General features: G+C 45.5%; 1 protein-coding gene and 1 pseudogene across 3 annotated transcripts in view; one reads left to right on the forward strand and one right to left on the reverse strand.

The window, feature by feature from the left end:
• Positions 1-12,174, forward strand: part of Hecw2 (HECT, C2 and WW domain containing E3 ubiquitin protein ligase 2) — a 302,139-nt gene that overhangs the window by 44,977 nt on the left and 244,988 nt on the right. The window lies entirely within an intron of this gene.
• The window catches only part of LOC101993765, a 40,380-nt pseudogene continuing 33,991 nt past the window's right edge, over positions 5,786-12,174 (reverse strand).

Below are 12,174 nucleotides of genomic sequence, written 5' to 3' on the forward strand. Positions count from 1 at the left end.
AACATATAATGCATATTATATACAAATATGTATTTATATATTATATATACTTATATATTTTAGAAAGAATATATATTATATATTTTTTAGAAAGAAAAGAAACAGGTCATGGGGATCAGGTGGTAAACACTGGATGGAGACTTCTAAGCATGAGTTAGAATCTATATTTAGAATATTGGCACAAGGTAGGCCAGTCAGTTGGCTTCCACACGGCCAGGTCACTAGATTGCAGAAGGACTAATCGCTCCAGCGAATGGCTAGCTGGGCATGCAGACCGAGACACACCTCACTGTGGTGGATGATGCATGGGCAGAATCCTGAGAAAATCTCAAACTGAATTGACAGAGGCCCAAATTTTCCTTGACCCCTCCCCCCAAACCCATCAAGAATCGGGCTAGCCCCTGGGGTCCATAGAGGCCAGCAGGTTGAATTATTATCTTTCCTCTAAGGGACCCTGCTCACCAGTGAAGGCTGTATGAGGCCAATCAAATGCCTGTCCCCTCAGACAGCTGCTAGGTTCCTTTCTCCGGCTGTTCACACAGCTCGCTGGGGTGGGTGAGTGAGCCAGTCCAGTCTGGACTTGGCTCTGTATTGTCTGAAACATATCAGGCTGATGGATAAAGTTCTCTGTTAGTGTCTTTTCGGCCGGTGTGGGGGAAAGTGTGGAGGTATGCCAAAGAAAATAGCTCAGATTATGATTTGTCTACACAATGTTTAAACAATTTTTCCCCCTGGGATGAAAACTGTACGTTAAACATTTAGTCAGAATGAGTTCTCTGTGTGGAGAAGACCTTGGTGTAGACACTGAAGGAGATGGGGATGCTGGAAACAAATGAGATCATGGGCTTGGAAAATGGCGCTTTGTAGCTAAGTTGGTTTAGGTGCATAGAGAGGTCACTGAAACCATTTAAATGTGTTTACTTAAACATTACAGTGTTGAGTGGAAGAAGTCAATGTTGACCGAGGTTTCTGTCCTGCCTGATCCTGTAGCCGCTCAGCCCCAAAGAAACACTCAAAAAGCCAAAAATAAAAAAATAAAAGAAATAGAGTTTAAAATAGAGCACATAAAGATGAAAAATACAGAGTCTATACACTGTATATTACTGTGTTGTCTTTAAATTGTTTGATGGCTGAGGAAGGAGCAAAAGCTGCTAAAAGATATTTGATTATAAATGCTGCTGGATTAATCGGATTAATCGAACATATATATTCTGAAAATTCCTTGACTTCAAAATTTAAGTCAAAAGGAGAAGAGGTTTTGCTTTTGTTTCCACAGGAAATGAGAGGCTGTGGATTCATTCTGGATTAAGAAAAATCAGGTTTGATCAAGGAAGATTCCCTGAGAAATCTCCGATAGGAGCTGATGGCCTAGATGATTGAATGTTTCAGAGGATCTTTGTTGGAATTTCCTCTGAGGTTTACATCCAGAACAGTTTCAAGACTGTTAGCTGAGATGATCAAGCCACAGAATTTTCCAATCAGGATTTGATCGTAATTCTAAATTTTCTTTAGGTCCCCATAAGATTACCAACTCCCCTAATCAGCAGGAAGTAGCCTAGAAAATTACACCCACATTCCCAAAAAATGGATTATAGATATTCATTTTTGTTTAGAATGTTGGTTACAAGTTGTTACGGATAATGGCCAGGAGAAAAGCTAAACAGAGGATATTAGATTCAGAGTTCTTCTTTTAAAAAAAGAGGGGCGGGGAAGGAAATGCTGCGGGGACAGTGGTTTTACCCTGTAAAGATTTGTTTCTTGTACTTGTTTAATAAAATGCTGATGGGTCAGTAGCCAGGCAGGAAGTATAGGTGGGACAACCAGGCAGGAAGTAGAGGTGGAGCAATGAGAACAGGAGAATTCTGGGAAGAGGAAAGAGTCAGTCTACAGCCGTCATCCAGACACAGAGGACACAAGATGTGACTGCCTCACCGAAAAAAGCACCAAGCCACATGGCTAACGCAGACAAGAATTATGGGCTAAGTTATAAGAGTTAATAAGAAGCCTGAGCTAATAGGCCAATCAGTTTGTAATTAATGTAGACCTCTGTGTGCAGAGCTATGAAGGAAGTGACGGAGGTCACCTCTGATGAATGATGCTGAGACTTCCTGGAGGAAGGAGGATGTGTGACCCGGCAGGGGATGTGTGGATCCAGGGCTGTTCTTTTGACCCGACTGGTGGTTACAGAGATGCCCGCTTTGTGATTTCATCATTTGCTATGCTGTGCATTTGTGTCTTAAGCATTTTTGTGATGTTTTTCTAACTTAAAAAAAAAAAGCCTTAGAAGGAATGTAATGACCGATTCCATTGAGTTCATACTCCTCAGTCTGGGATTTAAAAGGCATCTACATTTATGTCCTGGGTTCGACTAGGTCCTCTTCATGTTCCCATGGGCCTCAGATTGTGACTTTACTTGGAGACTGGGTCTTTCTAAAGGCGCTCAAGTTGAAACAAAGTCTCCAGGTTGGGCTCTCCTCCTGTCCCAAGTATTAAATCTCTACAGAGAAGATGCTCAGGGAGGGGATGATAGGAAGAAACCCAGGGATGAAGAGAGTCAAGGAGAAAGACCCCTCCTCCCTTGCGGCCCTCAGAAAGATCCAAAGCCTGCTGGGATTGTGAACATGATGCATTTACAAACTTAAGGAAGTCTTACACTGACTTACATAATCATTTCCCTCTCCTCTCTCCCTGCTGGGGTCTAGCTCATCTCTCTTCTTGGCCAGCTTCAAGGTGATGGTCTTCCTCACAGCTAGTCTAGAGGTCGCATTTTTAGTTCAGACCCTGAGCCCTGAGTCAGACAGTTGTAGCGAAGTTGCACGATATAATTTATGTGCGAAGAGCTGTTTCTGTACTCTCTGTTCTTGAAGTGATGCTAGTACCCTGCTTCTTGCTTCATTGAGACAGGGTCTCACTATGTAGCTCTGACCGGATCCCAGCTCACAGCGCTCCTGTGCCTGTCTCCTGAGGGCTGGTATTACAGGCCAGTACCGCTATGCCTGGCCCAGACACCGCATTTCTAAAGCCTGCAGTGTTTTCCTTGATGCTTGGAGCCACGCGGTAACAAAAGAGCCACAGACTATATAGTTGGGTAGAACTCTGGCAAGTGTAGTTATTTACATTCTTCCGAGTCCTGCTTCTAGATTGTCTGCCAGATGCTTGCTCTACTCCTCACCCAGTCACCCAGGGAAAAAGGCTGGTGGACGGAACACATATATAAATGATGCTACTACTTAGGAGACAATGACAGTTTGCTTCTCCCCGTGGAACCGGGTAATTGGGACTAGGAGCTGGGAAGTGTCCCTGGCGGTAAGCCTCAATGAATCTAACCATAAACAAGATGTGTGCTTACAAGGAAACAGGAAAGGAAGATAGTAAAGCCTTTATTTGTACAACCAGCAGTTGTAATAGGAACTAAACACCCAAATGCATACACCTTTGCCTTGTTCTGTGATTTTTCTTAGGAACAACTCTGGGTACCTGAAAAAAAAAATACGGGTGACAGAACCCTCGGGTCAAAACATGAGCTGTGTGGTTAACACTGTCACCTTGATAGGATCTAGAGCTATGTAGGTGGTAAATCTTGGCTGTGTCTATGTAGGTGTTTCTAGATTGGGTTAATTGGGATCTAAAGACCCTCTCCTAAGTGTGAGTGGCCCTGTTTCCTGGCCTGGGGTCTGGTACTGAATACAAGGAGAAGGCAAGTCGAATATCTATCAGGATGAGTCTCTTTGCTTCCACACTGTGAACACATGTGAGCCCCTCTCACATGGCTGTCACTGTGCCTACACCTGCCTTCGCAGCCACCCTTGACTGTATGCTGTTGAACTGTGAGCCAAAGTGGCCCCTCCTTCCTTCCACTGCCGCTGAAGTCGCCTCTTGTCATCTATTTTGGTCACAGCAGCAAGAGACATAACTAATATGAGAGCTGGCGGCGTGTTCTCCTTCGCTGAAAGCTGCATGAGTCTCTCCTGACGCTCGGAAGCTAATGAGTGTGTCATTTTGCTCCAGTAGTGATTTTTAATGCTAGAATTTACTAAAAGGAATCCATCGCATTCAATTCAGAGGATTTATGAGTCCTCTTGGGCACTATAGAATGTAATAATCTATTAAGAGGTTTTCAATTACTCCCAGGCTTGGGATCCGGTGACGCATCCCCTTAAGAACTTGGGAGCAGGGGAATCTGATGCCTGCTGAGTGGCAGACTTTCAAGCTGCCGTGTAACAGCACAGACAAAGAGCTACAGCCCCCGTTCGGCTGGCTGAATACAGAAACAGGGCTTAGGAGAGAATGGATCAGTGGTAAGGGGGATTGGTGAGCTGTCACACACAAAAAGATGAGCCTCGGCCACTGGGAGTAAATACCAACACAGTTGCTACGTTAGACTGATGCACTGTTATAAGTTCTACATAGAATAGTTCTGCTTTTTCGTTGATTAGGATTTTTATGTGCCAATTAGATTTTGTGCGTAGGGGGCGGATGTTTTTTGCAAGATGTGATACTGACTTAAAAGTGGCTTAAGTCGAAAGAGGACTTTGACTTTCCTAAGGGAAAGCTCTATTTGGACCTTGACATTAAAGAATACTATCACACACTTCTGTCCCCACTCCACCCCTCACGTGTGCATGCGTGCACGCGTAAATGAAGGAATAAAATAAATAAGTAAATGTCATTTAAAAAAAAAAGCCTTCCAGGGTCAACAAAATGGCCCTGCGGACAAGGGCCTTGCCACAAGCTTGACAGCCTAAGGTTAAAGGAGAGAGGTGACTTCTTGCAAGTTGTTCTCTGACCTCCCTACACACGCCACGCTGGAAACATATGCACATGCCACGTGTACGGGAACGTGCACACATACATGCATGCCCACACACAAGTAAATACACAACCAATGACATGGGTAGCCAACATTTCCGACTCGTCATTCCGCTCACCGGCTACGCTTCACTGGCCTCTCCTCCTGGAAAGCCCCGCTATTCAGATCTTCGTAGCGTCCTGGTCCTACTGGGGCTAGCCAGTCCCGATATGTGCCACGTGCCACGTGCCTCTCCGCGCATGCTCACAATGAACGAGAAGTTCCCGTAAGCGAAATGTTAGATTCAGAATGAAAGGAGAGTTACTTAAAGAGAAGCAATGATTAAGGATGCAGCCTCACGCGTAGGCTTTGTGTGCGGTGGGCTTATAATTCCATTTTCTTACAGTTTGTCTTCGGCAGCTCTCGTTTATCTTTCAGCGGTGTCTTGAGAAACATGACAGCGATTTCTGGAGCCTGTGCCTTCGGCCTGTGTATTTGCTGGGCTACAGAGTAAACATTCTGAATATCCATGTTCGGGATCTTCTCGTTTCTTGCCCATTATGTCCGAAGCAGGGCAAGCCCGGTGCGGGCAGTCTGTGTGTTTCTCACAATGCTGAGTGCAGTCAGCTCACACCTGGCTAGGACTCTCGAGACCCTGACTTTGCATTTCTTCAGCTACAGCCAAGTTTTCTGGAAGAAACTCCGGTTTCTACACACTGAGAAATCTGTTTCCCACTTCGGTAATGCTCTAAGAAGCAAGGGTTAGGAAGCTCTAAGCGTGGCTCTTTAGGGGTCAGCTGGGGCAGCGGTGGAGCAGGGTGCTCTGCTGTTTTATTGATGGTCTGTTTTCTGCCTCATCATTTTGTTGGGCAAACTGGACCAGAAGGAAGGGGCCAGTCCCGGAGACTGCGCCTCTTTGGTTAATTCGCATTTACCATTTTAAATTTCTCTGGATAGATGTGGGAGGCTCTGTGGGAACTGGAATAGGGTCTGATCCTACCTCCTGAGGCTGGTGATGAGCCGGCCCCTGCGCCCCCTGCATGAGAACAGGCCAAAAGGCTTTACGTCTGCAAAGAGGGCTGAGGCTCAGGCAGGCAGGCGGTTGTGTTAAGACGGTTCTCAGGAGCTACTTTTAGCTCTTTGAAAAATTTATATCTCAAGTCCCAAATCTCCCTCCTGCGTCACGGCAGCTGGCCTACATTCTCCGGAATATGCGCGTTCTCTTCTGATATTTATGGGAGATGAAGCAGCAGAGCCAGGCAGGATAGGCGAAGATTGATTGGTTGTTTCAGTCTGTTTGCAGAGGCTGAAAAGCTCCTACCAGGTGTGCATCATTTCAAGGGGAGGAAGCAACCCTTCCCCTCAGTTGCTTCGTGCTCAGAGAATTGTGATCTCACGGTATGTTGTCCTAGTAACGTACGCCAACATACGAGCACTTAGCCCTGTCTGCGATTTAAGACGGGAAGCAAGGTAAACATTCTTTTTCGCATACCACGTGGCCAGGAGGTCCTGACACCCACTAAAGCAATTCACTTACAGCCAGACTAACCGAGACGGATGCTTTCCTGTGGCCGGGAAATACATCTCTGGAATAAGACGATACATGGCTGATTGCAAAAGATGTCAAACGGTCACGCACACCAATTTCAAGCAGTCTGATCTCATTCAGGTTGGGACGCAGCGCTGCGACTCCTTCGCGGACACATGATCAGGAAAAGCAAATGAAATCAGATTTCTGGAACTGGTCCGCCAGTCAATGCGGGCCAGAAAAACAAGCCCCGGCGCCCAGCCAGGGTCGAGTCGCAGACCCTGGTAGCTCGCGGCCACACAGGGATCAGCTATGCGCGTCATTTCCAGCAAGGCTACTCTCGTACTTGTCCTTACGCAAAATGAAGTGGCGTGACTGGTGATGGTGAGGTCTTCTTTTCCTGCAGCCAAGCGTTGCCCTCTTAGCTCTTACAGTGAAATAAGTTGAGCAGGAAAAAAAAATAAATAAAGTCAGTGCGGCTTCAGATAGCAGTAATAGATCTACTTGCCTAAGTAAGCGTTGCTGACGGAAAACTGGGATTGACATTACACCTTCATAATCCCCTTTCTGGTGTCACGGATGAGGAGGCGTCTGATGTTGCTGAGATTTGGGGAATAGGAGCTTCTCCACCCCTCAGCCTGGAAACTCATGAGGAAAGCAAGAACGTGAAGAAAAGAAGGGAGACAGAAAGGAAGGAAGAAGTTTCAGAGAGATTTAGTGGTTTTAGTCTTAAGGGGAAAAAGGACCAAGGTGCAATAGAGGTTATGTAGGGCTGTGGCCGACCTATGCAGCTGGCGTCTGTACTTTGGATCTGAATAAAACAGCTAAGGTGACTACTAGTTATCTTCATCTCCCTCCCCCCAATACTTAGAATCTTGTCTGCACCCCCATTTGTGGGGCAATGCAGGGGTTGCACGTTCTCAAGCACGCTGAACCTGTACTTGTATAACCGAAGTCCACTCTCAGACACGAACGTATTTCTTTTTTTAAAAAAAAAATGAAATATTGATATTTTACTTATGGCACACATTTTAACAATATTTGCAATGCTATGGGCAGAGATTTCTACATTTGACACCAAAGTTTTAGAAAGTAAAGTCACATGTGTGCATAAAATAACATATTGAAACACAACGGAAGACCAAATACATCTTGGGCATCATTTTATGACTTCTAAAGTCTCGTTATTTTTGAAAATAAGGGTAATTCATTCACCATTTTTTTTTTTCTAAAATGTCCTGATCACACCGTGGTGAAGTAAAACTGATCCCGATATCATGCTGATTTAGCGATTTCCAAAAGTACACATATCTGAGAAATGGGTAATATAGCCTGTTGTAAACTTACGTTTATTTAAAATACAAAAGAAGTTTTTGCTTGCAGAAAACATTCGAGCGAATGGATTTAGATGGCCGTCTTTCGGAGACTCGCAACACATTTCTGCAGGGACAAATACCAGGCAGAGGACGCTGACACCTCTTAAGGTATATTTTCTTTAGACTGTTTCTTGCAAACTTTCTAAGCAGACTTTCTTGCAAGTCTGTTTGCTTGCAAGAGCTTATCACTGGACTTACCCTGTTGAATGTGTTTGGCGAATCCACGATTTTCTTCAGACTAATTTAATGAAGCATTGGTTGGAGAACTCATTTATCTCCCTTTCCTCTTTGCAATCCCTGCCATACAGCGTGGCAATACTTCTTGATACAGACCTCGAATCCTTACTGGAAAACGAAGAGGACTCAAGCCTGTGTAAACTGCTCTTGCTGTTTGGTAATGAGTCTTGTTCAGGCAATTTATTCTCCAAGCTCCCGATGTTACCACATAGAGTAGTGCAGAGTCCAAATCCTGCTTACACTTGTTCTGCTGGTGAGAGTCCACTTCACACGGCGTTTTTAGAAAATTATCCTTGATTATATTTGTCTGTGTGATGAAGGTCTTCTTAACTCTGGGGGTGGGTTTTGAGGAGGTTTTATTTCTTTTTTTTCCCCCTCTGTTCTTGGTTTTTTAAGAGAGGCTTTCTCTGTGTAGCCCTGGCTGTCCTGAAACTTAATCTGTAGATCAGGATGGCCTGGAACTCACAGAAATCCACCTGCCTCTGCCTCCCAAGTGCTGGGATTAGAGGTGTGCGCCACCACTGCCTGGCATCTCCTTACTAGTATTACTTTAAGTAAGTACAATAAAATACGGAGAGCTAGATTTCTTTTATGGATGTGCAGTGATGTTCTCCTGAAGGTTCATTTCTGGTCCCTTTTGGCATCATGGAACATGCTCCAAGAAGGATGGGCCTCAGTCCTTTGGGTGCTCAGCTGGCATGCTTCGTGAAGGATGGTCCTCAGTTCTTTGGGTGCTCAGCTGGGCATGCTCCATGAAGGATGGGCCTCAGTCCTTTGGGTGCTCAGCTGGCATGCTCCATGAAGGATGGTGCTCCAGTGCCCAGCTGGACGGTTCTGCTCAGAGAGTACCAGCCTGTTCTCCTACTGCCCATGCTACAGTTTATTTAGGTACAGGGCACTATTCCACACGGTGTGCTTGCTTTGAGTGGTTACAGCCCTCATTTTCATTCCATTTGTTTCTGAGGACAGTATTCTGAGCAGTGTGGTCAGAATCACTCTTCTTAGCTCAATTCTTTTTTTTTTCCCTTCCGTTTCTGGGTGATTACAACTCCCTGCCCAGATAAACAAAGTTTCACTCGAAAGTTTGGGAGGTATTTCACTGAACCCGAGAAGAGAGAGAAAGCCACAGAATTTTTAGACACTTAACTGCCATCCTTCATGTTTGCCTAAGACCTTGAGTGATATTTTTAAATAGTGAACTCGGAGTGCTGGAGGGTGGGACATTAGAAAGACGTGGAGTTGTCTCTCTCGCAGTGCTGGGATCAGGAAACGCAGCAGGCATGACCACGCGACTCCCACTGCTCTGATGGAGAGCACACAGAACAATAGCAGAGATGCTCTGGCAAAGCCTCGGGCTTGCACAATAGAGAAGCCTTCTTTTATGCTTTGTTTGGTCGCTTATTTTGACAGGGCATCGTGTTCTGGAGCCTGGGGTGATCGTTCTAAGACATCAGGGTTCTAGCTCCAGTGATGCGGCCAGCAAGCCTTCAGCACCGACTTTGAAAATCTGTCAGCTTTTAGACATGACTAACTTTAAAAATCAATGAAAAGCAAATCAGTTGAAGAGGCTGTTCTTACTACATCTCCAAAAGAACATAGGTGCTAGTATTAACTGAGTATTTAATTACTTGTATGGCAGTATCTCTACATTCATATAATCGAGTCAATTAAAGGCATGCACTTGAAGATCCAGGCTATGTTTATTTAGGGAAGCTCCTGGTTTCACATAGAGAAACACGAGTCTAGGTTAGCACCACCATTATAATTGCCATCACTTCAGTCCTGGCCATTTGAGTTGCTGTGGGACTCAGTTTCTAGAGAATCAGCATGAAGCTTAAGATCAAAATGACTTAATCCTTCACAGCCTCCAGAAACAAAAGGGTAAGGAAGCCTTATGTTTAAATGTAATTTAACTTTTATTATTGGAGTGGTAGTGGTGGTGTGTGTCTGTATGTTTGTGCAATGCTGTTTGCCTGAAGGCTTGGGATCAACTTTCAGGACTTGGGTCTCCTTTTGCCATGTGCGTTTGGAAGATCAAGTTCAGTTTTCCAAGTGTGTGTAGCAAGCACTTTTATCTGCGACACCTCTGGCCCTCCCTCCTGTATTTTTAAAAAGTCGAAATTCTCCGAGAGGATACCAGCTGCTTATCATGTCTTTGAGCATTAGTTCACATGGCACTTTGTGCAATTTCATCCATAAAAATCATTTGATACGTTTTGTAAACTCCTTCGAAAGTCTTTTATTGTACTTTACAAAATCTTTCACTGATGTCTTTTACTCCACAACCGTCTTAGCTGCTGCTCTCGGGGAGACTGTAGCCGCAGAAGCGTTGAAAAAGTCGCCAGTGCTGACCCGTGCTGGCCTCAGATTGTTAGGAAAGCAAACAAAAAGGATTCACCAGGGTAGGTGCCGGTAGACCCCGAAGACGAGCAGACCTGGCAAAGTGACGTTGGTTGTCTCCAACATCTTTCCTACTTTGTAGAGATTTGAAACCAAGTGTTCTGCCATGTTGGTGAAACTTGTGTCCGTCACTGTGGTGAGGGAAATATGGAGTTGGGGATGGTGGGCCAGACAGCGCTGAAGATGCCCCTGACTGTTATTGATACAAGTCGTTCAGTACCATCAGAGAAGTGGTTCTCCTCCCATGGGTTTGAAGCCTCTTTGGGGTTGAACAATCCTTTCTCGGGGGGTTGCATATCAGATATTTATGTTAGAATTCCTCACAGTAGCAAAGTTGCGGTTATGAAATCGCAACGAAAAAAATTTTGTGGCTGGGGGGCTCAACACAGCCTGAGGAACTGTATTAAAGGGTTGCAGCTTCAGGAAGGTTGAGAACCACTGTGTGAGAGGCATGCTGGAGCTGAAGAGTGAAAAGTACCGCTTTTAATAAAACTTTCCAGAGCTTGTTTAGCCCCTCCTCCGTTGTTTGACCCCGCCCCCTGCTCAGCCCCCTCCCCCATTCCGAACCACTCCTGGGCGTACACTCCCATGCTCGGGGTTGCGTGTTTTTTTCTGCAAGTTTAAAGTTTCCCTGAAATGTTTTATTTACAAAATTTCATGCAGCTGTAGTATTCTCTGTGTAATACGTGTTTTGCTTTAATACAAAACACTGTCTTAAATTATTCAACATTGGGTAAACTTGGGCTGTCGTGGAAGTTTTCTCGAGGTTTGCAGTGGCCTTCACGTCCCTCAGGCCCAGAGTGTGAGCCCCTATGTGGTGCATTGGGTTCGAAGTGAGGTAGCCAGATTCCTGCGTGTTTCTAAACATGACCGAGGGGGAGTTTTTTGAAGCCTGTTTTCTGTCAGACGTTTTCTGAATAAAGTCAGATTTGCCTTAGCGACGGGTGGCACATTTTCTCTTCGTCCCTTTGCAGAGGGAAGATGCAGTGAAGGGGAGCTGAGCTACACCGAGGGGGATGCTTCGGGGTGAGCAGGCTCTGGTGCCGGTTTGCTGCTCACTGGTTTTCAGAACTGAGGCCCGTTGTCACCGTACCCACAGCAGGGCTTCATTTCCTCACGTGTAAAATGGAGTGGTGGTCTCTGTTACCCTAGACTGTGGAGATGACATGAGCACCTTGTTCACTCTGATTACGTGCCGCTGGGATCTTATAAGAAAATGGAGCAAAATGGAGGCCTTTTTCTTTCTTTCTTTTTTTTTTTTGGTTTTTCGAGACAGGGTTTCTCTGTGGTTTTGGAGCCTGTCCTGGAACTAGCTCTTGTAGACCAGGCTGGTCTCGAACTCACAGAGATCTGCCTCTGCCTCCCAAGTGCTGGGATTAAAGGCGTGCATCACCACCGCCCGGCTGGAGGCCTTTTTCCATGGGCGCCTTTTTCTCAGCTTTGAACACCGCCCTGTTTGAGAGTCGGCACACCCCCCTGCCCACTGCCACAGTGAGCTAAGTGAGCTAGTACTCTCCTCCTGGTCACAGTGTATTTTGTTTCTGACCTTATAGATAATCTGTGTCTTATGCTTGGTGAGTTATTTCTTTTCTGTTCTCTTTTGCTCGCGCTGAATGTTATTCTAAACTGGATTGCTTTTCCCTGTTCCTGCTAACCTTCCTCTGTAACTGTGAGACATTGATAGATGCCAGTCATGGGAAGGTCAAGCTGAAAGCCTGTTTACAGTCTGACATAAGCCATCTTGGTTATGCATGACCACTGTCAGGTTCTTCCGTTGGTTTGATTCTCAGCTCCACCACAGGCTGTACGTCCCTGCAGAGGGCTAGCCCAGCATGCCCAGGACC

The sequence above is a fragment of the Microtus ochrogaster genome, unplaced genomic scaffold (assembly GCF_000317375.1).
Source record: "Microtus ochrogaster isolate Prairie Vole_2 unplaced genomic scaffold, MicOch1.0 UNK8, whole genome shotgun sequence".
NCBI classification, from domain to species: Eukaryota; Metazoa; Chordata; class Mammalia; order Rodentia; family Cricetidae; genus Microtus; species Microtus ochrogaster.